Source organism: Vicugna pacos, unplaced genomic scaffold (genome assembly GCF_048564905.1).
Source record: "Vicugna pacos unplaced genomic scaffold, VicPac4 scaffold_14, whole genome shotgun sequence".
NCBI lineage: Eukaryota > Metazoa > Chordata > Mammalia > Artiodactyla > Camelidae > Vicugna > Vicugna pacos.
The window spans coordinates 4,667,903-4,695,703 of NW_027328735.1; the positions used below are offsets into that span (position 1 = coordinate 4,667,903).

General features: G+C 44.8%; 4 long non-coding RNA genes across 4 annotated transcripts; all 4 read right to left on the reverse strand.

Annotated features, from left to right (window-relative positions):
• Nucleotides 1-1,690: 1,690 nt before the first annotated feature.
• Nucleotides 1,691-6,730, reverse strand: LOC140692631 (uncharacterized). The gene is made up of 3 exons (XR_012068188.1): nucleotides 6,484-6,730; nucleotides 3,205-3,277; nucleotides 1,691-1,833 (listed from the first exon to the last, which is right to left on the reverse strand). It is a non-coding gene; the product is annotated as an uncharacterized lncRNA (long non-coding RNA).
• A 131-nt stretch (nucleotides 6,731-6,861) lies between these two features.
• On the reverse strand, nucleotides 6,862-17,213 carry LOC140692630 (uncharacterized). Its single transcript, XR_012068187.1, has 3 exons — nucleotides 17,065-17,213; nucleotides 13,792-13,864; nucleotides 6,862-7,129 (listed from the first exon to the last, which is right to left on the reverse strand). It is a non-coding gene; the product is annotated as an uncharacterized lncRNA (long non-coding RNA).
• Nucleotides 17,214-17,504: 291 nt separating this feature from the next.
• Nucleotides 17,505-22,461, reverse strand: LOC140692623 (uncharacterized). Its single transcript, XR_012068180.1, has 3 exons — nucleotides 22,357-22,461; nucleotides 19,084-19,156; nucleotides 17,505-17,710 (listed from the first exon to the last, which is right to left on the reverse strand). It is a non-coding gene; the product is annotated as an uncharacterized lncRNA (long non-coding RNA).
• Nucleotides 22,462-22,734: 273 nt separating this feature from the next.
• Nucleotides 22,735-27,795, reverse strand: LOC140692629 (uncharacterized). Its single transcript, XR_012068186.1, has 3 exons — nucleotides 27,647-27,795; nucleotides 24,374-24,446; nucleotides 22,735-23,002 (listed from the first exon to the last, which is right to left on the reverse strand). It is a non-coding gene; the product is annotated as an uncharacterized lncRNA (long non-coding RNA).
• Nucleotides 27,796-27,801: the final 6 nt, after the last annotated feature.

Consider the following 27,801-nt stretch of genomic DNA (forward strand, 5'->3'; position numbering starts at 1 on the left):
GATATATTGGCAGCAATATTGTAGGACATGGAGGAGTGCCAGGACATAGACCATATCCTGAATGGCAAAATGCTGCCATCTCTGGTAGCCTATGACACATGACCCCCATTTCTAATAATGGCAGAGATAGAGAATTCCACAGACCGGCAAATCTTAAAAGAATTCAGCAGTTCGAAACTTTTCCTAAAAGAAAGGTTGAGAATATTCCCCTGAATAGAAAAGCAGCAAGATGAAATGGAAAAGAAGCAAACCATTATTGGAAATGCAAGAAGAGCTTGAGTGGCAAAGAAGAAACAATAAGGCAAGGAGGACATCAAAACCCTAATGATGGGAGAGGGAAGCAGGAAATCCTAGGTGATTGGAAGCACTTTCTTAAGTGAATCAGCTTATATGACTCTCTCTTTGAAGCGAACGGAGAGATGAATGGCATGACATTTTGCTAAACAAACGAGAAGCAGGCCAACAAAGAATCAAACAGACAAACAAGTAACAAAAGGGTACGGTTGACTGACATATACCAAGGGAAACATGATTATTCAAAAGAAAATACTCAAGGTGATGTGAAGGATCATTTAGCACGCATCGACCTAGTATCGCGGCTTGCATATATTCAACACACTTGTTTTTGTAAATCGAAGGCGTGCATTTCTATTCATAAATATTGATTCATAAGAGCATATTGTGACCTAAACCAAATGCCGATTTGGTATCAGATGGATTCCTAGTCAGTGATATATACTTACAAGTCTTCCAACAGGATGAATGAATGCCATATTATACCCTACATAGAGAAGAAATGGCATAAGCCTATAACAAAGACAAGTAGCTCTGCAAAAGTGTACCAAGAGCAAAAGGGATAGACATTAAAGTGCACATTGTTGTTGGTTTCATCTCTTGGAGTTTCAGCCCCAATGAAACCAATGGATCCATGTCCTGAGATTGTGGGGGTTTCAGCAGAAATCAACCAACGTATATGTATCCCAGATGTACGGGTATTACAGGAACATAAGATTCTTTATTGGGTCTCTGTGTACTGTGAAGTGTAAGAAAGTTAAAAGACGTGTGGAACCATCAACTGAAAATGGACACACTTCCCTCCTTTGGTACTGTGCACACAAATCAGAACAAAAGGATACAGGGGAGAACAAAGGCCCATGGGACGCTAGTGGGTAGAATCACATTTGCCTTAGGAACCTCTCATCGGATGCAGCCACTCCCCTAACACTGACAAGAGGCAGCAGGCTTTGGGGGTGGCAGTTAGCGGTTGGATTCCAGGTGGAATGTTGGTGTGTACCGCGAGGCTTGTTGTGGCTGGTGGATCCTAGGTAACCGGGCAGAGTTCTGTGGGTGGATCAGTGTGATGGAGGGGCTGCCGCCCTCTGTGGAGCATGGCTTAGTTCTTTCGTCTGGGAAGCTGTGTAAGTTCGAGATTCTGCTGCTCTTCCCCTAAGACCTGAGTTCACGGGTAAGTTTCCAGAACCTGAAAGGCAGACAGTGGAAGATCAGCCTATCATCAGCTTACTGGTAAGGCTCCAAAGTACTTTCAGACTTGCCCAGTCATGTTGAAGTTGACTTTATGGGAGAAACGAAGAGAAGCTGGCCAAAAAGCTGGCTGCACGGACTGAGGAGAGATGCGAACACACTGATTAGAAATATTCTGCTACAATGGAGAATACTGGCCTGGAGACAGCTGTAGACAATACCAGGATCGAAAGACATTAATGAGACATATTGAACCTTGCTGATACTGGCAGAAACATACAGAGTGCCAACGTGGACTTGAGGAAGTTCATCAATTCTCTGCTCCAAGAACAGGTCCAAGATGCCTGACGTCTAAAAGAGAAGAGATGGCAGAGATGATCAAAACGCTCATGTTCTTGGAAGAGGTCGTGAGAATCCACACGTCCCAAGGGTCATTTCCAAGCCCTAGAGACCAAAATGCACCAAGCCCAGGTAAGCCTTTTCCCAGGTTGGGGCCTAGCTATCAAGCACTTGCCCTTCCCTCCCCTCTACTCAGGCATCCATCTGAAGGATCAGGACCTGAGCTGCAATGAAGCCAGTACGAGAATGGCAAGCCCCTCCTAGAACCAGAGTTCCTCTAGCTTAACACTCTGTGAACAACAGTGATCTCCTTAAAGGTCAAATACTCTCGACTGAAATATATAGGGATTGAATACTTACCTCCCACAAAGAAACGATGGCCTTACACTAGATTCCGCAATTGCTGGGTTTATGTCTTCCCTGGGGTGAAGGGAGTGTGGTAAGTGAGGGGAAACTTTGACTGAACTTGAATATGTATTAGGCCTCAGTTTTTCAAGACAGTCTGGGTAAATATTAGAATCAGATAGTGAACTGAACTGTAAAAGTCGCCAATGACATTAAAGACACAGCTATGTGGACATTCTTTCACTTGAGTCAAGCCCCCGGGGGCACTATATCATGTGGTGCAGATTTGGTTGCGTTCAATTGCTTTACCCAACATGATCGGATGATTAAAATATCTCATCACTGATAGGAGAACACCTGGTTCTCAATAGCCTGGCATAGCTGCAGCAGGGTTCCCTGAGCTACAATGCCTCTAGGTGCTTTTGGATTCAAACCTAAATGTATTTATTTGGTTTGTTTTCCCTTGTATTTTCCTAGAGAGGGATGTTACCCCTAGAAATGCCAACATAGGCCAGTAGGTGTCATTGGGTGTAAAGTGCACCACATGCACAAGTATATCCAAGGTTGGGGTTATTTCATATTTCCAATAGTTATTTCATGGTTCCTGTTGGGTTCAGAGGCTTCAACCGTAAAGAGCTGACATGACCCCTTTAACAGTTTGGACTGCTAGTTTGCATTCTATCTGTCTAGGTTTTCCGTAGAGCTGACAAAATGTTAGAAAATTGACAAGTCTGGCTTCTAGGTCGATTGAGTGTGTTTCAAAAAGTAAATTCATTTTCGTATAACTCCTAAAACATGTAAATGAATTCTGCTAAACTTCTTAAAGACTGCAAATGAGATATGAACACAATGTCAAAAAAGGTGTCTTCGGACAATCCCTCCCACCACGGCTGTATAGAAACAAAGAGCTAAGCAAATATCACATTTCTGTGAAATGTATCTGGATAGTGTAGATTCATCGATGCCCAGGTGGCAGAGAAGAAGTGCAACCTGCACTCACTCGCTCCCATGTACAGAGGAATGGAAACACCAACTCACCCAGCATTTGGCACAGGATACTGGCCGAAGAGAGGTCTGTTATTTCCAAAGACAGGATGAGGCCTCAGGACACCTGGAAGCAGGAGAAGGCAAAGCAGGGAATGGAAACCAGTGCAGGGTCTGACCCCTGGTGATGGAGCAGCAAGGGTGAACTGTGTTTAATTTGGACGCACACTCTCAAGCGGACAGGAGACATGGGATTGAAGGTGATGTGCTGAGATTTACAAGAGTGCACAGCAGATGCTTGGCTGACAGAACTCAAAGAAACCAGCGCAAAATATCCCCACAGTTGATTCTGAGACCAAGATCCCAGCTGCCAAATTTGAGGTAGCAGAGGCAACGGTCAGTGAGGGATAGGGCTACGGATGATGGCACACGCTGAGTCTCAGGGATCTGGAGTGCATTGTGGGATGTTGTGGGTCGAATCAAGAGAGCAAACCGAAATGTGTACAAATGATAAAGCAACCACACTGGTCGCGCGGTTGAGATTACTGATATGGCCCATGGCCACACACAGTACATTTGCAGGACCAGGGACCAATTGGGCATTTTGCCAATAGAGAACGTGTGGGGCTGAATCAGAGCTATCGTGCATCTGCTCTGAGTGGTCCAGGGGGCCTTGGTTTTGAAATCAGAATGAAAAGCCTTAGGATCTGCTACATTCATAACCTGGGCTGGGATTATGGTTTGGTTTGAGGCACAGGATGCGCAACACCTCTGTGATTGCTTTCGTGAACCCGTGCCACAATGATGAGAGGACAAGGAAGAGTGGTCCAAGACCACAGCATGAGAAGAGGAAGCATTACCTTCAGCACTACCTCCCAAAAACAGATGCTACATTTTGGATGGCACCGGCACGGTACGGCACCGAGGACACCAAGGTAGGTCTGCGGGATCATTCCAGCAGGCCCTGATATGTGACATCCATAGATATGCTTCCACTGGTGTTTCTGTAGACAGAGAAGCTCTGAGAAGAACTGCTTTCATTATGAAATTCCCGAGGCACTACAAATCACAAGCACACTCTCAGTTTGCTGTTTTAGAAACACTCCAAAATGACATAGAGCAGAATGCAGAGCTGAGAAACTTTAGAAGCTTCATTTCCACAAGAGGAAGTGCCCTGCGCACTTTCAGAATTGTGAGAAAAACATAATCAAAATGAAGTTATGCTAATCGAAATAGGATGGGATGTTCATCAAAACTAATGCAACACCAGCAATTGGAGATATACCAGACAACACACACAGGAACACGATATGGCATCAATGTCTAGGAGAAATTGTCCTCACAGAAATCCCATGGAATTGTATAGAGCCAAGAGTCTAAAATTTTCACTTAACCAAGCCCTAGAAGTCTACATTAGATACTTGATATTACCTGACCTGTAGAGATGAAGAAGAACAGTAAAAGAAACAGGAAGTACCATTTTCAGTTCCAAAGATATTGAAGGCCCAAAAGATAAGATTTTAAACAACAAGACTGCAAAACGCTATCCAGGCCAGGTGTTGAAATTGGACGTCAGGGAAACACTGAAAAACAACAGTGTCTCAGAATCACATAAGGCAGAATACCGGAAAAGGGGAAGAGAAACTCTAAAAACGAGCCAAAAAATATCAGGAAACTCAATGGATGTGATAATATCAGGGCTAAAATTTAGTCGAAAGCAGACTAGATAATGCAGAGGGACGCGTGAATGACTGTGAAGACAGGGGAACAGAAAAACCTCGGTCAGAAGCAGACATAGGAAAGCAAGTGCAAACCAATGTAAACATTGCTGTAGAACCATGGGTTAAGACAGGGCATGAAAGACTAGAATTCATAACAGTCCCAGATGGAAAAGCAAGAGATAAAGAAACAAAAAATGTCTGAAAATTTATCTGTAGAAAAATCAGACTGATACTTGCTGAAAGCCAAGAAAGTATCATCTATGCGAATTCAGGAATTTCACAGCATCCAAAGGAGGTGGAATCCCAATAGACATACCAGCAGCTGTATGATTGAAATCAACAAAGCTCACGAATATCCCAGTGATTTAAATTGCACCTGGAGGATACAACATAGTCACAAGGGAACCTCCAGAGAGGTTTCAGCTGATATCTCGGCAGCAATATTGCAGGACAGGGAGGAGTGTCAGGACAAAGACCATAACCTGAATGGCCAAATGCTGCGACGTAGGGTAGCCTATGCCACATGACCGCCATTTATAATAACTGCAGATCTAGTGAATTTCACAGACTGGCAATTCTTAAAAGAATTCAGCAGTTTAAAATTTATCCTAAAAGAATGGTTGAGAAATAAACCCTGAATAGAAATGCAGCTAGATGAAATGGAAAGAAGAAACCATTATTGGAAATGCAAGAAGAGCATGAGTGGCAAAGAAGCAATAAGAAGAATGCAAGTAGGACATCAAAACCCTAAATATGGGAGAGGTAAGCAGGAAATCATAGGTGATTGGAAGCACTCTCTTAAGTGAATCAGCTTATTTGACTCTCTGTTTGAAGAGAAAGGGGAGATGCATGGCCTGACTTGTTTGCGAAAAAAGCTAGAAGCCGACCAACAAAGAATCAAACCTAAAAACAAGCACCAAAATGGTACGGTTGGCTGACATTTACCACGGGAAACATGACTATTCAAAAGAAAATTCTTAAGGTGATGTCAAGGATCATTCAGCATGCATCGACCCAGTATCGGGCTTGCATGTACTCAGCACAATTGTATTCGGAAATCAGAGGCGTGCATTCATATTCGTAAATTTTGATTCATAAGAGCATATCGTGACCTAACCCTAATGCCGATTTGGAATCAAAAGGATTCGTAATCCGTGATGTAGACTTGTATGTCTTCCAACAGGATGAAGGAATGCCATATTCTACGCTACGTAGAGAAGAATTGTAAGAAGTCTATAACAAAGGAAAGTAGCTCTGCCAACGTGTCCTAAGAGCAAAAGAGACCGACAGTAAAGTGCACATTGGGGTTGGTTTCATTTCTTGGAATTTCAGCCCCCATGAAACCAATGGATCCATGTCCTGAGAGTGCGGGTGTTTCAGCAGAAATCAGGCGACACATATGTATTCCGGGTTTACGGATATTATAGGAATATAAGTCTCCTTTAGTGGGTCTCTGTGTACTGTGAACTGTTAGAAAGTTTAAAGACGTGTGAAACCATCAACTGAAAAGGGACACACTTCCCTCCATTGGTACTGTGCATAGAGATCTGAACAAAAGGAAAGAGGGAAGAAGAAAGGCCCATGGGACGCTAGTGGGTAGAATCACATTTACCTTAGGAACTTCTCGTCGGATGCAGCCCCTCCCCCAACACTGACAAGATGCAGCAGCCATTGGGGATGGCAGTTAGCGGTTGGATTCCAGGTGGAATGTTGGTGTGTACCGCGAGGCTTGTTGTGGCTGTTGGATCCTAGGTAACCGGGCAGAGTTCTGTGGGTGGATCAGTGTGATGGAGGGGCTGCCGCCCTCTGTGGAGCTTGGCTTAGGTGTTTGGTCCGGGAAGCTGTGTAAGTTCGAGATACTGCTGCTGCCCAAAGACCTGAGGTCACAGGTCAGTTTCCAGAACCTGAAAGGGCAGACAGTGGAAGATCTGCCTGTCATCAGCTTACTGGTGAGGCTCCGAGGTACTTTCAGACTTGCCCAGTCCTGGTGAAGTCAACTTTAGGGGAGACACGAAGAGAAGCTGGCCGAAAAGCTGGCTGAACGGATTGAGGAGAGATGCGAACACATGGATGAGAGATGTTCTGCTACAATGGAGAATACTGGCGTGGAGACAGCTGTAGAGGATACCAGGCTCCAAAGACATTCATGAGACATATTGAACTTCGCTGATACTGGCAGAAACATACGGAGTGCCAACGTGGACTTGAGGAAGTTCCTCAATTCTCTTCTCCAAGAACGGGTCCAAGGTCCCTGACGTCTGCAAGAGAAGAGATGGCAGAGATGATCAAAACGCTCCTGTTCTTGGAAGAGGCCATGGGAATCCACACTTCCCAAGGGGCCTTCCCAAGCCATTCAGACCAGAATTCACCAAGCCCAGGTAAGCCTTTTCCCAGGTTTGGGCCTAGCTAGCAAGCACTTGCCTTCCCTCCCCTCCACACAGGCATCCATTTTGAAGGATCAGTAGCTGAGCTGCAATGAAGCCATTACGAGTAAAACAAGCCCCTCCTAGAATCAGAGTTCCTCCAGCTTCACACTCTGTGAACAACAGTGAACTCCTTAAAGGTCCAATAAACTTGGCTGAAATAGATAGGAATTGAATACTTAGCTCACACCTAGAAACGATGGCCTTCCGCTAGATTCAGCAAATGTTGTGCTTATGTCTTCCCTGGGGTGAAGGGAGTGTGGTAAGAGAGGGGAATCTGACTGAACTTGAATCTGTATTAGGCCTCAATTTTTCAAGACAGTATAGGTAAAGAGTACAATTCAGAAAGAGAACTGTACTGTAAAAGTCGCCAATGATATAAAAGACACAGCTTATGTGGATCGTCTTTCACTTGAGTCAAGCCCCCGTGGGCACTATATCATGCGGGTGCAGACTTGGTTGCGTTAAATGGCTTTACCCAACATGATCGGATGATTAAGCGTTCTCATCACTGATAGAAGAACACCTGGTTCTCCATAGACTAGCATAATTGCAGCAGGGTTCTCCTAGCTAGAATGCCTCTAGGTGCTTTTGGATTCAAACCTAAATGTATATATTTGGTTTCTTTCCTCTTGTATTTTCCTAGAGAGGGATGTTACCCCTTGAAATGCCAATATTGGCCAGTAGGTGTCATTGGGAGTAAAGGGCACCAATGCACAAGTGTATCCAAGTTTGGGGGTTATTTCAAGTTTCCAATAGTTATTTCATGGTTCCTGTTGGTTTCGGAGGCTTCAACCGTAAAGAGCCGACATGAACCCTTTAACAGTTTGGACTGCCAATTTGCATTCTATCTGTCTAGGTTTTCCGTCGAGCTGACAAAATGTTACCAAAATTGACAAGTCTGGCTTCTAGGTCGATTGAGTGTGTTTCAAAAAATAACTTCATTTTCGTATAACTCCCAAAACATGTAAATGAATTCTTTTAAACTTCTTAAAGACTGCAAATGAGATATCAACACAATGTCAAAACAGGTGTATTCGGACCATCCCTCCCACCACGGCTGTATAGAAACAAAGAGCTAAGCAAATATCACATTTCTGTGAAATGTATCTGGATAGTGTTGATTCATCGATGCCCAGTTGGCAGAGAAGAAGTGCAACCTGCACTCACTCGCTCCCATGAACAGAGCAATGGAAACATCCACTCACCCAGCCCTTGGCACAGGACACTTGCCGAAGAGAGGTCTGTTACTTCCAAAGACAGGATGAGGCCTCAGGACACCTGGAAGCAGGAGAAGGCAAAGCAGGAAATGGAATCCAGTGAGGGTCTGACCCCTGGTGATGGAGCAACAAGGGTGAAACTCTGTTTAACTTGGACGCACACTCTCAAGCGGACAGGAGACATGGGATAGAAGGTGATGTGCTGAGATTTACAAGAGTGCACAGCAGATGCTTGGCTGACAGAACTCAAAGAAACCAGCGCAAAATATCCCCACAGTTGATTCGGAGTCCAAGATCCCAGCTGCCACATTTGAGGTAGCAGAGGCAACGTTCTGTGAGGGATAGGGCTACGAATGATGGCACACGCTGAGTCTCAGGGATCTGGAGTGCATTGTGGGATGTGGTGGGTCGAATCAAGAGAGCAAACCAAAATGTGTACCAATGATAAAGCATCAAAACCGGTCACGTGGTTGAGATTACCAATATGTCCCATGGCCACACCCAGTGCATCTGCAGGACCAGGGACCAATTGGGCATTTTGCCAATAGAGCACGTGTGGGGCTGAATCAGAGATATCGTTCATCTGGTCTGAGGGATCCAGGGGGCCTTGGTTTTGAAATCAGAATGAAAAGCCTTAGGATCTGCTACATTCATAACCTGGGCTGGGATTATGGTTTGGTTTGAGGCACAGGATGCGCAACAGCTGTGTGGTTGCCTTCGTGCACCCGTGCCACAAGGATGAGAGGACAAGGAAGAGTGGTCCAAGTCCACAGCGTTAGAAGAGGAAGCATTACCTACAGCATTATCTCCCTAAGCGGATGCTACATTTTGGATGGCACCAGCACGGTACGGCACCGAGGACACCAAGGTAGGTCTGCGGGATCATTCCAGCAGGCCCTGATATGTGACATCCATAGATATGCTTCCACTGGTGTTTCTGTAGACAGAGAAGCTCTGAGAAGAACTGCTTTCATTGGGACATTCCCGTGGAACTACAAAGCACAAGTGCACTCTCAGTTTGCTCTTTTGGAAACACTCCAAAATGACATAGAGCAGAATGCAGAGCTGAGAACCTTTAAAAGCTTCATTTCCACAAGAGGAAGTGTCCTGCGCACTTTCAGAATTGTGAGATAAGCATTATCAAAATGAAGTTATGCAAATCGAAATAGTATTGGTTTTTCATCAAAACTAATGCAACAACAGCAATTGGAGATATACCAGACAACACACACAGGAACACGATATGGCATCAATGTCTAGGAGAAATTGTCCGCACAGAAATCCCATGGAATTGCGTAGAGCCAAAAGTCTAAAATTTTCACTTAACAAAGCCCTAGAAGTCCACATTACATACCTGATATTACCTGAGCAGTAGAGGTGAAGAAGTACAGTAAAAGAAACAGGAAGTACCATTTTCAGTTCCAAAGATATTGAAGGCCCAAAAGATAAGCTTTCAAACAACTAGACTGCAAAACGCTATCCAGACCATGTGTTGAAAATGGAGGTCAGGAAATCACTGAAAAACAACAGTGTCTCAGAATCACATAAGGCAGAATACCGGAAAAGGGGAAGAGAAAGTCTAAAGACGAGCCAAAAAATATCAGGAAACTCAATGGATGTGATAATATCAGGGCTAAAATTTAGTCGTAAGCAGACTAGATAATGCAGAGGGACGCGTGAATGACTGTGAAGACATGGGATCAGAAAAACCTCGGTCAGAAGCAGACATAGGAAAGCAAGTGCAAAGCAATGTAAACATTGCTGTTGAACCCTGGGTTAAGACAGGGCATGAAAGACTAGAATTCATAAGGGTCCCAGATGGAAAAGCAAGAGATAAGGAAACAAAAAATGTCTGAAAATTTATCTGTAGAAAAATCAGACTGAAACTTCCTGAAAGCCAAGAAAGAATCATGTATGCGAATTCAGGAATTACACAGCATCCAAAGGAGGTGGAATCCCAATAGACCTACCAGCAGCTGTATGATTCAAATCAACAAAGCTCACGAATATCACAGTGATTTAAAATGCACCTGGAGGAAACAACATAGTCACAAGGGAACCTCAAGAGGGGATTCAGCTGATATCTCGGCAGCAATATTGCAGGAGAGGGAGGAGTGCCAGGACACAGACCATATCCTGAGTGGCCAAATGCTGCCACCTAGGGGAGCCTATGCCACATGACCGCCAGTCCTAATAACGGCAGAGCTAGAAAATTCCACAAACCGGCAAATCTTAAAAGAATTCAGCAGTTCAAAACTTATCCTACAAGAATGGTTGAGAAATCTACCCTGAATAGAAAAGCAGCAAGATGAAATGGAAAGAAGAAACCATTATTGGAAATGCAAGAAGAGCATGAGTGGCAAAGAAGAAACAAGAAGAAGGCAAGGAGGACATCAAAACCCTAAAGATGGGAGAGGGAAGCAGGAAATCATAGGTGATTGGAAGCACTCTCTTAAGTGAATCAGCTTATTTGACTCTCTGTTTCAAGCTTAAGGAGAGATGCATGGCCTGTCGTGTTTGCAATACAAGCGAGAAGCAGACCAACAAAGAATCAAACCAACAAGCAAACACCAAAATGGTACGGTTGGCTGATATTTACCAAGGGAACCATGATTATTCAAAAGAAAATACTTAAGGTGATGTCAAGGATCATTCAGCATGCATCGACCCATTATCGCGGCTTGCATGTACTCAGCACACTTGTATTCGGAGGCGTGCATTCATATTCGTAAATTTTGATTCATAAGAACATATCGTGACCTAACCCTAATGCCGATTTGGAATCAAATGGATTCCTAGTCCGTGATGTAGACTTGTATGTCTTCCAACAGGATGAAGGAATGCCATATTCTAGGCTACGTAGAGAAGAATTGTAAGAAGCCTATAACAAAGGCAAGTAGCTCTGCCAAAGTGTACTAAGAGCAAAAGAGACTGACAGCAAAGTGCACATTGGGGTTGGTTTCATTTCTTGGAATTTCAGCCCCCATGAAACCAATGGATCCATGTCCTGAGAGTGCGGGTGTTTCAGCAGAAATCAGGCGACGCATATGTATTCCGGGTGTACGGATATTATAGGAACATAAGTCTCCTTTAGTGGGTCTCTGTGTACTGTGAACTGTTAGAAAGTTTAAAGACGTGTGAAACCATCAACTGAAAAGGGACACACTTCCCTCCATTGGTACTGTGCACAGAGATCTGAACAAAAGGAAAGAGGGAAGAAGAAAGGCCCATGGGACGCTAGTGGGTAGAATCACATTTACCTTAGGAACTTCTCGTCGGATGCAGCCCCTCCCCCAACACTGACAAGATGCAGCAGCCATTGGGGATGGCAGTTAGCGGTTGGATTCCAGGTGGAATGTTGGTGTGTACCGCGAGGCTTGTTGTGGCTGTTGGATCCTAGGTAACCGGGCAGAGTTCTGTGGGTGGATCAGTGTGATGGAGGGGCTGCCGCCCTCTGTGGAGCTTGGCTTAGGTGTTTGGTCCGGGAAGCTGTGTAAGTTCGAGATACTGCTGCTGCCCAAAGACCTGAGGTCACAGGTCAGTTTCCAGAACCTGAAAGGGCAGACAGTGGAAGAGCTGCCTGTCATCAGCTTACTGGTGAGGCTCCGAGGTACTTTCAGACTTGCCCAGTCCTGGTGAAGTCAACTTTAGGGGAGACACGAACAGAAGCTGGCCGAAAAGCTGGCTGAACGGATTGAGGAGAGATGCGAACACATGGATGAGAGATGTTCTGCTACAATGGAGAATACTGGCGTGGAGACAGCTGTAGAGGATACCAGGCTCAAAAGACATTCATGAGACATATTGAACCTCGCTGATACTGGCAGAAACATACGGAGTGCCAACGTGGACTTGAGGAAGTTCCTCAATTCTCTTCTCCAAGAACGGGTCCAAGGTCCCTGACGTCTGCAAGAGAAGAGATGGCAGAGATGATCAAAACGCTCCTGTTCTTGGAAGAGGTCATGGGAATCCACACTTCCCAAGGGGCCTTCCCAAGCCATTCAGACCAGAATTCACCAAGCCCAGGTAAGCCTTTTCCCAGGTTTGGGCCTAGCTAGCAAGCACTTGCCTTCCCTCCCCTCCACACAGGCATCCATTTTGAAGGATCAGTAGCTGAGCTGCAATGAAGCCATTACGAGTAAAACAAGCCCCTCCTAGAATCAGAGTTCCTCCAGCTTCACACTCTGTGAACAACAGTGAACTCCTTAAAGGTCCAATAAACTTGGCTGAAATAGATAGGAATTGAATACTTAGCTCACACCTAGAAACGATGGCCTTCCGCTAGATTCAGCAAATGTTGTGCTTATGTCTTCCCTGGGGTGAAGGGAGTGTGGTAAGAGAGGGGAATCTGACTGAACTTGAATCTGTATTAGGCCTCAATTTTTCAAGACAGTATAGGTAAATAGTACAAGTCAGAAAGAGAACTGTACTGTAAAAGTCGCCAATGATATAAAAGACACAGCTTATGTGGATCGTCTTTCACTTGAGTCAAGCCCCCGTGGGCACTATATCATGCGGGTGCAGACTTGGTTGCGTTAAATGGCTTTACCCAACATGATCGGATGATTAAGTTCTCATCACTGATAGAAGAACACCTGGTTCTCCATAGACTAGCATAACTGCAGCAGGGTTCTCCTAGCTAGAATGCCTCTAGGTGCTTTTGGATTCAAACCTAAATGTATATATTTGGTTTCTTTCCTCTTGTATTTTCCTAGAGAGGGATGTTACCCCTTGAAATGCCAATATTGGCCAGTAGGTGTCATTGGGAGTAAAGGGCACCAATGCACAAGTGTATCCAAGTTTGGGGGTTATTTCAAGTTTCCAATAGTTATTTCATGGTTCCTGTTGGTTTCGGAGGCTTCAACCGTAAAGAGCCGACATGAACCCTTTAACAGTTTGGACTGCCAATTTGCATTCTATCTGTCTAGGTTTTCCGTCGAGCTGACAAAATGTTACCAAAATTGACAAGTCTGGCTTCTAGGTCGATTGAGTGTGTTTCAAAAAATAACTTCATTTTCGTATAACTCCCAAAACATGTAAATGAATTCTTTTAAACTTCTTAAAGACTGCAAATGAGATATCAACACAATGTCAAAACAGGTGTATTCGGACCATCCCTCCCACCACGGCTGTATAGAAACAAAGAGCTAAGCAAATATCACATTTCTGTGAAATGTATCTGGATAGTGTTGATTCATCGATGCCCAGTTGGCAGAGAAGAAGTGCAACCTGCACTCACTCGCTCCCATGAACAGAGCAATGGAAACATCCACTCACCCAGCCCTTGGCACAAGACACTTGCCAAAGAGAGGTCTGTTACTTCCAAAGACAGGATGAGGCCTCAGGACACCTGGAAGCAGGAGAAGGCAAAGCAGGAAATGGAATCCAGTGAGGGTCTGACCCCTGGTGATGGAGCAACAAGGGTGAAACTCTGTTTAACTTGGATGCACACTCTCAAGCGGACAGGAGACATGGGATAGAAGGTGATGTGCTGAGATTTACAAGAGTGCACAGCAGATGCTTGGCTGACAGAACTCAAAGAAACCAGCGCAAAATATCCCCACAGTTGATTCGGAGTCCAAGATCCCAGCTGCCACATTTGAGGAAGCAGAGGCAATGTTCTGTGAGGGATAGGGCTACGAATGATGGCACACGCTGAGTCTCAGGGATCTGGAGTGCATTGTGGGATGTGGTGGGTCGAATCAAGAGAGCAAACCAAAATGTGTACCAATGATAAAGCATCAAAACCGGTCACGTGGTTGAGATTACCAATATGTCCCATGGCCACACCCAGTGCATCTACAGGACCAGGGACCAATTGGGCATTTTGCCAATAGAGCACGTGTGGGGCTGAATCAGAGATATCGTTCATCTGGTCTGAGGGATCCAGGGGGCCTTGGTTTTGAAATCAGAATGAAAAGCCTTAGGATCTGCTACATTCATAACCTGGGCTGGGATTATGGTTTGGTTTGAGGCACAGGATGCACAACAGCTGTGTGGTTGCCTTCGTGCACCCGTGCCACAAGGATGAGAGGACAAGGAAGAGTGGTCCAAGTCCACAGCGTTAGAAGAGGAAGCATTACCTACAGCATTATCTCCCTAAAGCGGATGCTACATTTTGGATGGCACCAGCACGGTACGGCACCGAGGACACCAAGGTAGGTCTGCGGGATCATTCCAGCAGGCCCTGATATGTGACATCCATAGATATGCTTCCACTGGTGTTTCTGTAGACAGAGAAGCTCTGAGAAGAACTGCTTTCATTGGGACATTCCCGTGGAACTACAAAGCACAAGCGCACTCTCAGTTTGCTGTTTTGGAAACACTCCAAAATGACATAGAGCAGAATGCAGAGCTGAGAACCTTTAAAAGCTTCATTTCCACAAGAGGAAGTGTCCTGCGCACTTTCAGAATTGTGAGATAAGCATTATCAAAATGAAGTTATGCAAATCGAAATAGTATTGGTTTTTCATCAAAACTAATGCAACAACAGCAATTGGAGATATACCAGACAACACACACAGGAACACGATATGGCATCAATGTCTAGGAGAAATTGTCCGCACAGAAATCCCATGGAATTGCGTAGAGCCAAAAGTCTAAAATTTTCACTTAACAAAGCCCTAGAAGTCCACATTACATACCTGATATTACCTGAGCAGTAGAGGTGAAGAAGTACAGTAAAAGAAACAGGAAGTACCATTTTCAGTTCCAAAGATATTGAAGGCCCAAAAGATAAGCTTTCAAACAACTAGACTGCAAAACGCTATCCAGACCATGTGTTGAAAATGGAGGTCAGGAAATCACTGAAAAACAACAGTGTCTCAGAATCACATAAGGCAGAATACCGGAAAAGGGGAAGAGAAAGTCTAAAGACGAGCCAAAAAATATCAGGAAACTCAATGGATGTGATAATATCAGGGCTAAAATTTAGTCGTAAGCAGACTAGATAATGCAGAGGGACGCGTGAATGACTGTGAAGACATGGGATCAGAAAAACCTCGGTCAGAAGCAGACATAGGAAAGCAAGTGCAAAGCAATGTAAACATTGCTGTTGAACCCTGGGTTAAGACAGGGCATGAAAGACTAGAATTCATAAGGGTCCCAGATGGAAAAGCAAGAGATAAGGAAACAAAAAATGTCTGAAAATTTATCTGTAGAAAAATCAGACTGAAACTTCCTGAAAGCCAAGAAAGAATCATGTATGCGAATTCAGGAATTACACAGCATCCAAAGGAGGTGGAATCCCAATAGGCCTACCAGCAGCTGTATGATTCAAATCAACAAAGCTCACGAATATCACAGTGATTTAAAATGCACCTGGAGGAAACAACATAGTCACAAGGGAACCTCAAGAGGGGATTCAGCTGATATCTCGGCAGCAATATTGCAGGAGAGGGAGGAGTGCCAGGACACAGACCATATCCTGAATGGCCAAATGCTGCCACCTAGGGGAGCCTATGCCACATGACCGCCAGTCCTAATAACGGCAGAGCTAGAAAATTCCACAAACCGGCAAATCTTAAAAGAATTCAGCAGTTCAAAACTTATCCTACAAGAATGGTTGAGAAATCTACCCTGAATAGAAAAGCAGCAAGATGAAATGGAAAGAAGAAACCATTATTGGAAATGCAAGAAGAGCATGAGTGGCAAAGAAGAAACAAGAAGAAGGCAAGGAGGACATCAAAACCCTAAAGATGGGAGAGGGAAGCAGGAAATCATAGGTGATTGGAAGCACTCTCTTAAGTGAATCAGCTTATTTGACTCTCTGTTTCAAGCTTAAGGAGAGATGCATGGCCTGTCGTGTTTGCAATACAAGCGAGAAGCAGACCAACAAAGAATCAAACCAACAAACAAACACCAAAATGGTACGGTTGGCTGATATTTACCAAGGGAACCATGATTATTCAAAAGAAAATACTTAAGGTGATGTCAAGGATCATTCAGCATGCATCGACCCATTATCGCGGCTTGCATGTACTCAGCACACTTGTATTCGGAGGCGTGCATTCATATTCGTAAATTTTGATTCATAAGAACATATCGTGACCTAACCCTAATGCCGATTTGGAATCAAATGGATTCCTAGTCCGTGATGTAGACTTGTATGTCTTCCAACAGGATGAAGGAATGCCATATTCTAGGCTACGTAGAGAAGAATTGTAAGAAGCCTATAACAAAGGCAAGTAGCTCTGCCAAAGTGTACTAAGAGCAAAAGAGACTGACAGCAAAGTGCACATTGGGGTTGGTTTCATTTCTTGGAATTTCAGCCCCCATGAAACCAATGGATCCATGTCCTGAGAGTGCGGGTGTTTCAGCAGAAATCAGGCGACGCATATGTATTCCGGGTGTACGGATATTATAGGAACGTAAGTCTCCTTTAGTGGGTCTCTGTGTACTGTGAACTGTTAGAAAGTTTAAAGACGTGTGAAACCATCAACTGAAAAGGGACACACTTCCCTCCATTGGTACTGTGCATAGAGATCTGAACAAAAGGAAAGAGGGAAGAAGAAAGGCCCATGGGACGCTAGTGGGTAGAATCACATTTACCTTAGGAACTTCTCGTCGGATGCAGCCCCTCCCCCAACACTGACAAGATGCAGCAGCCATTGGGGATGGCAGTTAGCGGTTGGATTCCAGGTGGAATGTTGGTGTGTACCGCGAGGCTTGTTGTGGCTGTTGGATCCTAGGTAACCGGGCAGAGTTCTGTGGGTGGATCAGTGTGATGGAGGGGCTGCCGCCCTCTGTGGAGCTTGGCTTAGGTGTTTGGTCCGGGAAGCTGTGTAAGTTCGAGATACTGCTGCTGCCCAAAGACCTGAGGTCACAGGTCAGTTTCCAGAACCTGAAAGGGCAGACAGTGGAAGATCTGCCTGTCATCAGCTTACTGGTGAGGCTCCGAGGTACTTTCAGACTTGCCCAGTCCTGGTGAAGTCAACTTTAGGGGAGACACGAAGAGAAGCTGGCCGAAAAGCTGGCTGAACGGATTGAGGAGAGATGCGAACACATGGATGAGAGATGTTCTGCTACAATGGAGAATACTGGCGTGGAGACAGCTGTAGAGGATACCAGGCTCCAAAGACATTCATGAGACATATGGAACCTCGCTGATACTGGCAGAAACATACGGAGTGCCAACGTGGACTTGAGGAAGTTCCTCAATTCTCTTCTCCAAGAACGGGTCCAAGGTCCCTGACGTCTGCAAGAGAAGAGATGGCAGAGATGATCAAAACGCTCCTGTTCTTGGAAGAGGTCATGGGAATCCACACTTCCCAAGGGGCCTTCCCAAGCCATTCAGACCAGAATTCACCAAGCCCAGGTAAGCCTTTTCCCAGGTTTGGGCCTAGCTAGCAAGCACTTGCCTTCCCTCCCCTCCACACAGGCATCCATTTTGAAGGATCAGTAGCTGAGCTGCAATGAAGCCATTACGAGTAAAACAAGCCCCTCCTAGAATCAGAGTTCCTCCAGCTTCACACTCTGTGAACAACAGTGAACTCCTTAAAGGTCCAATAAACTTGGCTGAAATAGATAGGAATTGAATACTTAGCTCACACCTAGAAACGATGGCCTTCCGCTAGATTCAGCAAATGTTGTGCTTATGTCTTCCCTGGGGTGAAGGGAGTGTGGTAAGAGAGGGGAATCTGACTGAACTTGAATCTGTATTAGGCCTCAATTTTTCAAGACAGTATAGGTAAATAGTACAAGTCAGAAAGAGAACTGTACTGTAAAAGTCGCCAATGATATAAAAGACACAGCTTATGTGGATCGTCTTTCACTTGAGTCAAGCCCCCGTGGGCACTATATCATGCGGGTGCAGACTTGGTTGCGTTAAATGGCTTTACCCAACATGATCGGATGATTAAGCGTTCTCATCACTGATAGAAGAACACCTGGTTCTCCATAGACTAGCATAACTGCAGCAGGGTTCTCCTAGCTAGAATGCCTCTAGGTGCTTTTGGATTCAAACCTAAATGTATATATTTGGTTTCTTTCCTCTTGTATTTTCCTAGAGAGGGATGTTACCCCTTGAAATGCCAATATTGGCCAGTAGGTGTCATTGGGAGTAAAGGGCACCAATGCACAAGTGTATCCAAGTTTGGGGGTTATTTCAAGTTTCCAATAGTTATTTCATGGTTCCTGTTGGTTCCGGAGGCTTCAACCGTAAAGAGCCGACATGAACCCTTTAACAGTTTGGACTGCCAATTTGCATTCTATCTGTCTAGGTTTTCCGTCGAGCTGACAAAATGTTACCAAAATTGACAAGTCTGGCTTCTAGGTCGATTGAGTGTGTTTCAAAAAATAACTTCATTTTCGTATAACTCCCAAAACATGTAAATGAATTCTTTTAAACTTCTTAAAGACTGCAAATGAGATATCAACACAATGTCAAAACAGGTGTATTCGGACCATCCCTCCCACCACGGCTGTATAGAAACAAAGAGCTAAGCAAATATCACATTTCTGTGAAATGTATCTGGATAGTGTTGATTCATCGATGCCCAGTTGGCAGAGAAGAAGTGCAACCTGCACTCACTCGCTCCCATGAACAGAGCAATGGAAACATCCACTCACCCAGCCCTTGGCACAGGACACTTGCCGAAGAGAGGTCTGTTACTTCCAAAGACAGGATGAGGCCTCAGGACACCTGGAAGCAGGAGAAGGCAAAGCAGGAAATGGAATCCAGTGAGGGTCTGACCCCTGGTGATGGAGCAACAAGGGTGAAACTCTGTTTAACTTGGACGCACACTCTCAAGCGGACAGGAGACATGGGATAGAAGGTGATGTGCTGAGATTTACAAGAGTGCACAGCAGATGCTTGGCTGACAGAACTCAAAGAAACCAGCGCAAAATATCCCCACAGTTGATTCGGAGTCCAAGATCCCAGCTGCCACATTTGAGGTAGCAGAGGCAACGTTCTGTGAGGGATAGGGCTACGAATGATGGCACACGCTGAGTCTCAGGGATCTGGAGTGCATTGTGGGATGTGGTGGGTCGAATCAAGAGAGCAAACCAAAATGTGTACCAATGATAAAGCATCAAAACTGGTCACGTGGTTGAGATTACCAATATGTCCCATGGCCACACCCAGTGCATCTGCAGGACCAGGGACCAATTGGGCATTTTGCCAATAGAGCACGTGTGGGGCTGACTCAGAGATATCGTTCATCTGGTCTGAGGGATCCAGGGGGCCTTGGTTTTGAAATCAGAATGAAAAGACTTAGGATCTGCTACATTCATAACCTGGGCTGGGATTATGGTTTGGTTTGAGGCACAGGATGCGCAACAGCTGTGTGGTTGCCTTCGTGCACCCGTGCCACAAGGATGAGAGGACAAGGAAGAGTGGTCCAAGTCCACAGCGTTAGAAGAGGAAGCATTACCTACAGCATTATCTCCCTAAAGCGGATGCTACATTTTGGATGGCACCAGCACGGTACGGCACCGAGGACACCAAGGTAGGTCTGCGGGATCATTCCAGCAGGCCCTGATATGTGACATCCATAGATATGCTTCCACTGGTGTTTCTGTAGACAGAGAAGCTCTGAGAAGAACTGCTTTCATTGGGACATTCCCGTGGAACTACAAAGCACAAGCGCACTCTCAGTTTGCTGGTTTGGAAACACTCCAAAATGACATAGAGCAGAATGCAGAGCTGAGAACCTTTAGAAGCTTCATTTCCACAAGAGGAAGTGTCCTGCGCACTTTCAGAATTGTGAGATAAGCATTATCAAAATGAAGTTATGCAAATCGAAATAGTATTGGTTTTTCATCAAAACTAATGCAACAACAGCAATTGGAGATATACCAGACAACACACACAGGAACACGATATGGCATCAATGTCTAGGAGAAATTGTCCGCACAGAAATCCCATGGAATTGCGTAGAGCCAAAAGTCTAAAATTTTCACTTAACAAAGCCCTAGAAGTCCACATTACATACCTGATATTACCTGAGCAGTAGAGGTGAAGAAGTACAGTAAAAGAAACAGGAAGTACCATTTTCAGTTCCAAAGATATTGAAGGCCCAAAAGATAAGCTTTCAAACAACTAGACTGCAAAACGCTATCCAGACCATGTGTTGAAAATGGAGGTCAGGAAATCACTGAAAAACAACAGTGTCTCAGAATCACATAAGGCAGAATACCGGAAAAGGGGAAGAGAAAGTCTAAAGACGAGCCAAAAAATATCAGGAAACTCAATGGATGTGATAATATCAGGGCTAAAATTTAGTCGTAAGCAGACTAGATAATGCAGAGGGACGCGTGAATGACTGTGAAGACATGGGATCAGAAAAACCTCGGTCAGAAGCAGACATAGGAAAGCAAGTGCAAAGCAATGTAAACATTGCTGTTGAACCCTGGGTTAAGACAGGGCATGAAAGACTAGAATTCATAAGGGTCCCAGATGGAAAAGCAAGAGATAAGGAAACAAAAAATGTCTGAAAATTTATCTGTAGAAAAATCAGACTGAAACTTCCTGAAAGCCAAGAAAGAATCATGTATGCGAATTCAGGAATTACACAGCATCCAAAGGAGGTGGAATCCCAATAGACCTACCAGCAGCTGTATGATTCAAATCAACAAAGCTCACGAATATCACAGTGATTTAAAATGCACCTGGAGGAAACAACATAGTCACAAGGGAACCTCAAGAGGGGATTCAGCTGATATCTCGGCAGCAATATTGCAGGAGAGGGAGGAGTGCCAGGACACAGACCATATCCTGAATGGCCAAATGCTGCCACCTAGGGGAGCCTATGCCACATGACCGCCAGTCCTAATAACGGCAGAGCTAGAAAATTCCACAAACCGGCAAATCTTAAAAGAATTCAGCAGTTCAAAACTTATCCTACAAGAATGGTTGAGAAATCTACCCTGAATAGAAAAGCAGCAAGATGAAATGGAAAGAAGAAACCATTATTGGAAATGCAAGAAGAGCATGAGTGGCAAAGAAGAAACAAGAAGAAGGCAAGGAGGACATCAAAACCCTAAAGATGGGAGAGGGAAGCAGGAAATCATAGGTGATTGGAAGCACTCTCTTAAGTGAATCAGCTTATTTGACTCTCTGTTTCAAGCTTAAGGAGAGATGCATGGCCTGTCGTGTTTGCAATACAAGCGAGAAGCAGACCAACAAAGAATCAAACCAACAAACAAACACCAAAATGGTACGGTTGGCTGATATTTACCAAGGGAACCATGATTATTCAAAAGAAAATACTTAAGGTGATGTCAAGGATCATTCAGCATGCATCGACCCATTATCGCGGCTTGCATGTACTCAGCACACTTGTATTCGGAGGCGTGCATTCATATTCGTAAATTTTGATTCATAAGAACATATCGTGACCTAACCCTAATGCCGATTTGGAATCAAATGGATTCCTAGTCCGTGATGTAGACTTGTATGTCTTCCAACAGGATGAAGGAATGCCATATTCTAGGCTACGTAGAGAAGAATTGTAAGAAGCCTATAACAAAGGCAAGTAGCTCTGCCAAAGTGTACTAAGAGCAAAAGAGACTGACAGCAAAGTGCACATTGGGGTTGGTTTCATTTCTTGGAATTTCAGCCCCCATGAAACCAATGGATCCATGTCCTGAGAGTGCGGGTGTTTCAGCAGAAATCAGGCGACGCATATGTATTCCGGGTGTACGGATATTATAGGAACATAAGTCTCCTTTAGTGGGTCTCTGTGTACTGTGAACTGTTAGAAAGTTTAAAGACGTGTGAAACCATCAACTGAAAAGGGACACACTTCCCTCCATTGGTACTGTGCATAGAGATCTGAACAAAAGGAAAGAGGGAAGAAGAAAGGCCCATGGGACGCTAGTGGGTAGAATCACATTTACCTTAGGAACTTCTCGTCGGATGCAGCCCCTCCCCCAACACTGACAAGATGCAGCAGCCATTGGGGATGGCAGTTAGCGGTTGGATTCCAGGTGGAATGTTGGTGTGTACCGCGAGGCTTGTTGTGGCTGTTGGATCCTAGGTAACCGGGCAGAGTTCTGTGGGTGGATCAGTGTGATGGAGGGGCTGCCGCCCTCTGTGGAGCTTGGCTTAGGTGTTTGGTCCGGGAAGCTGTGTAAGTTCGAGATACTGCTGCTGCCCAAAGACCTGAGGTCACAGGTCAGTTTCCAGAACCTGAAAGGGCAGACAGTGGAAGATCTGCCTGTCATCAGCTTACTGGTGAGGCTCCGAGGTACTTTCAGACTTGCCCAGTCCTGGTGAAGTCAACTTTAGGGGAGACACGAAGAGAAGCTGGCCGAAAAGCTGGCTGAACGGATTGAGGAGAGATGCGAACACATGGATGAGAGATGTTCTGCTACAATGGAGAATACTGGCGTGGAGACAGCTGTAGAGGATACCAGGCTCCAAAGACATTCATGAGACATATGGAACCTCGCTGATACTGGCAGAAACATACGGAGTGCCAACGTGGACTTGAGGAAGTTCCTCAATTCTCTTCTCCAAGAACGGGTCCAAGGTCCCTGACGTCTGCAAGAGAAGAGATGGCAGAGATGATCAAAACGCTCCTGTTCTTGGAAGAGGTCATGGGAATCCACACTTCCCAAGGGGCCTTCCCAAGCCATTCAGACCAGAATTCACCAAGCCCAGGTAAGCCTTTTCCCAGGTTTGGGCCTAGCTAGCAAGCACTTGCCTTCCCTCCCCTCCACACAGGCATCCATTTTGAAGGATCAGTAGCTGAGCTGCAATGAAGCCATTACGAGTAAAACAAGCCCCTCCTAGAATCAGAGTTCCTCCAGCTTCACACTCTGTGAACAACAGTGAACTCCTTAAAGGTCCAATAAACTTGGCTGAAATAGATAGGAATTGAATACTTAGCTCACACCTAGAAACGATGGCCTTCCGCTAGATTCAGCAAATGTTGTGCTTATGTCTTCCCTGGGGTGAAGGGAGTGTGGTAAGAGAGGGGAATCTGACTGAACTTGAATCTGTATTAGGCCTCAATTTTTCAAGACAGTATAGGTAAATAGTACAAGTCAGAAAGAGAACTGTACTGTAAAAGTCGCCAATGATATAAAAGACACAGCTTATGTGGATCGTCTTTCACTTGAGTCAAGCCCCCGTGGGCACTATATCATGCGGGTGCAGACTTGGTTGCGTTAAATGGCTTTACCCAACATGATCGGATGATTAAGTTCTCATCACTGATAGAAGAACACCTGGTTCTCCATAGACTAGCATAACTGCAGCAGGGTTCTCCTAGCTAGAATGCCTCTAGGTGCTTTTGGATTCAAACCTAAATGTATATATTTGGTTTCTTTCCTCTTGTATTTTCCTAGAGAGGGATGTTACCCCTTGAAATGCCAATATTGGCCAGTAGGTGTCATTGGGAGTAAAGGGCACCAATGCACAAGTGTATCCAAGTTTGGGGGTTATTTCAAGTTTCCAATAGTTATTTCATGGTTCCTGTTGGTTTCGGAGGCTTCAACCGTAAAGAGCCGACATGAACCCTTTAACAGTTTGGACTGCCAATTTGCATTCTATCTGTCTAGGTTTTCCGTCGAGCTGACAAAATGTTACCAAAATTGACAAGTCTGGCTTCTAGGTCGATTGAGTGTGTTTCAAAAAATAACTTCATTTTCGTATAACTCCCAAAACATGTAAATGAATTCTTTTAAACTTCTTAAAGACTGCAAATGAGATATCAACACAATGTCAAAACAGGTGTATTCGGACCATCCCTCCCACCACGGCTGTATAGAAACAAAGAGCTAAGCAAATATCACATTTCTGTGAAATGTATCTGGATAGTGTTGATTCATCGATGCCCAGTTGGCAGAGAAGAAGTGCAACCTGCACTCACTCGCTCCCATGAACAGAGCAATGGAAACATCCACTCACCCAGCCCTTGGCACAAGACACTTGCCAAAGAGAGGTCTGTTACTTCCAAAGACAGGATGAGGCCTCAGGACACCTGGAAGCAGGAGAAGGCAAAGCAGGAAATGGAATCCAGTGAGGGTCTGACCCCTGGTGATGGAGCAACAAGGGTGAAACTCTGTTTAACTTGGATGCACACTCTCAAGCGGACAGGAGACATGGGATAGAAGGTGATGTGCTGAGATTTACAAGAGTGCACAGCAGATGCTTGGCTGACAGAACTCAAAGAAACCAGCGCAAAATATCCCCACAGTTGATTCGGAGTCCAAGATCCCAGCTGCCACATTTGAGGAAGCAGAGGCAATGTTCTGTGAGGGATAGGGCTACGAATGATGGCACACGCTGAGTCTCAGGGATCTGGAGTGCATTGTGGGATGTGGTGGGTCGAATCAAGAGAGCAAACCAAAATGTGTACCAATGATAAAGCATCAAAACCGGTCACGTGGTTGAGATTACCAATATGTCCCATGGCCACACCCAGTGCATCTACAGGACCAGGGACCAATTGGGCATTTTGCCAATAGAGCACGTGTGGGGCTGAATCAGAGATATCGTTCATCTGGTCTGAGGGATCCAGGGGGCCTTGGTTTTGAAATCAGAATGAAAAGCCTTAGGATCTGCTACATTCATAACCTGGGCTGGGATTATGGTTTGGTTTGAGGCACAGGATGCACAACAGCTGTGTGGTTGCCTTCGTGCACCCGTGCCACAAGGATGAGAGGACAAGGAAGAGTGGTCCAAGTCCACAGCGTTAGAAGAGGAAGCATTACCTACAGCATTATCTCCCTAAAGCGGATGCTACATTTTGGATGGCACCAGCACGGTACGGCACCGAGGACACCAAGGTAGGTCTGCGGGATCATTCCAGCAGGCCCTGATATGTGACATCCATAGATATGCTTCCACTGGTGTTTCTGTAGACAGAGAAGCTCTGAGAAGAACTGCTTTCATTGGGACATTCCCGTGGAACTACAAAGCACAAGCGCACTCTCAGTTTGCTGTTTTGGAAACACTCCAAAATGACATAGAGCAGAATGCAGAGCTGAGAACCTTTAAAAGCTTCATTTCCACAAGAGGAAGTGTCCTGCGCACTTTCAGAATTGTGAGATAAGCATTATCAAAATGAAGTTATGCAAATCGAAATAGTATTGGTTTTTCATCAAAACTAATGCAACAACAGCAATTGGAGATATACCAGACAACACACACAGGAACACGATATGGCATCAATGTCTAGGAGAAATTGTCCGCACAGAAATCCCATGGAATTGCGTAGAGCCAAAAGTCTAAAATTTTCACTTAACAAAGCCCTAGAAGTCCACATTACATACCTGATATTACCTGAGCAGTAGAGGTGAAGAAGTACAGTAAAAGAAACAGGAAGTACCATTTTCAGTTCCAAAGATATTGAAGGCCCAAAAGATAAGCTTTCAAACAACTAGACTGCAAAACGCTATCCAGACCATGTGTTGAAAATGGAGGTCAGGAAATCACTGAAAAACAACAGTGTCTCAGAATCACATAAGGCAGAATACCGGAAAAGGGGAAGAGAAAGTCTAAAGACGAGCCAAAAAATATCAGGAAACTCAATGGATGTGATAATATCAGGGCTAAAATTTAGTCGTAAGCAGACTAGATAATGCAGAGGGACGCGTGAATGACTGTGAAGACATGGGATCAGAAAAACCTCGGTCAGAAGCAGACATAGGAAAGCAAGTGCAAAGCAATGTAAACATTGCTGTTGAACCCTGGGTTAAGACAGGGCATGAAAGACTAGAATTCATAAGGGTCCCAGATGGAAAAGCAAGAGATAAGGAAACAAAAAATGTCTGAAAATTTATCTGTAGAAAAATCAGACTGAAACTTCCTGAAAGCCAAGAAAGAATCATGTATGCGAATTCAGGAATTACACAGCATCCAAAGGAGGTGGAATCCCAATAGGCCTACCAGCAGCTGTATGATTCAAATCAACAAAGCTCACGAATATCACAGTGATTTAAAATGCACCTGGAGGAAACAACATAGTCACAAGGGAACCTCAAGAGGGGATTCAGCTGATATCTCGGCAGCAATATTGCAGGAGAGGGAGGAGTGCCAGGACACAGACCATATCCTGAATGGCCAAATGCTGCCACCTAGGGGAGCCTATGCCACATGACCGCCAGTCCTAATAACGGCAGAGCTAGAAAATTCCACAAACCGGCAAATCTTAAAAGAATTCAGCAGTTCAAAACTTATCCTACAAGAATGGTTGAGAAATCTACCCTGAATAGAAAAGCAGCAAGATGAAATGGAAAGAAGAAACCATTATTGGAAATGCAAGAAGAGCATGAGTGGCAAAGAAGAAACAAGAAGAAGGCAAGGAGGACATCAAAACCCTAAAGATGGGAGAGGGAAGCAGGAAATCATAGGTGATTGGAAGCACTCTCTTAAGTGAATCAGCTTATTTGACTCTCTGTTTCAAGCTTAAGGAGAGATGCATGGCCTGTCGTGTTTGCAATACAAGCGAGAAGCAGACCAACAAAGAATCAAACCAACAAACAAACACCAAAATGGTACGGTTGGCTGATATTTACCAAGGGAACCATGATTATTCAAAAGAAAATACTTAAGGTGATGTCAAGGATCATTCAGCATGCATCGACCCATTATCGCGGCTTGCATGTACTCAGCACACTTGTATTCGGAGGCGTGCATTCATATTCGTAAATTTTGATTCATAAGAACATATCGTGACCTAACCCTAATGCCGATTTGGAATCAAATGGATTCCTAGTCCGTGATGTAGACTTGTATGTCTTCCAACAGGATGAAGGAATGCCATATTCTAGGCTACGTAGAGAAGAATTGTAAGAAGCCTATAACAAAGGCAAGTAGCTCTGCCAAAGTGTACTAAGAGCAAAAGAGACTGACAGCAAAGTGCACATTGGGGTTGGTTTCATTTCTTGGAATTTCAGCCCCCATGAAACCAATGGATCCATGTCCTGAGAGTGCGGGTGTTTCAGCAGAAATCAGGCGACGCATATGTATTCCGGGTGTACGGATATTATAGGAACGTAAGTCTCCTTTAGTGGGTCTCTGTGTACTGTGAACTGTTAGAAAGTTTAAAGACGTGTGAAACCATCAACTGAAAAGGGACACACTTCCCTCCATTGGTACTGTGCATAGAGATCTGAACAAAAGGAAAGAGGGAAGAAGAAAGGCCCATGGGACGCTAGTGGGTAGAATCACATTTACCTTAGGAACTTCTCGTCGGATGCAGCCCCTCCCCCAACACTGACAAGATGCAGCAGCCATTGGGGATGGCAGTTAGCGGTTGGATTCCAGGTGGAATGTTGGTGTGTACCGCGAGGCTTGTTGTGGCTGTTGGATCCTAGGTAACCGGGCAGAGT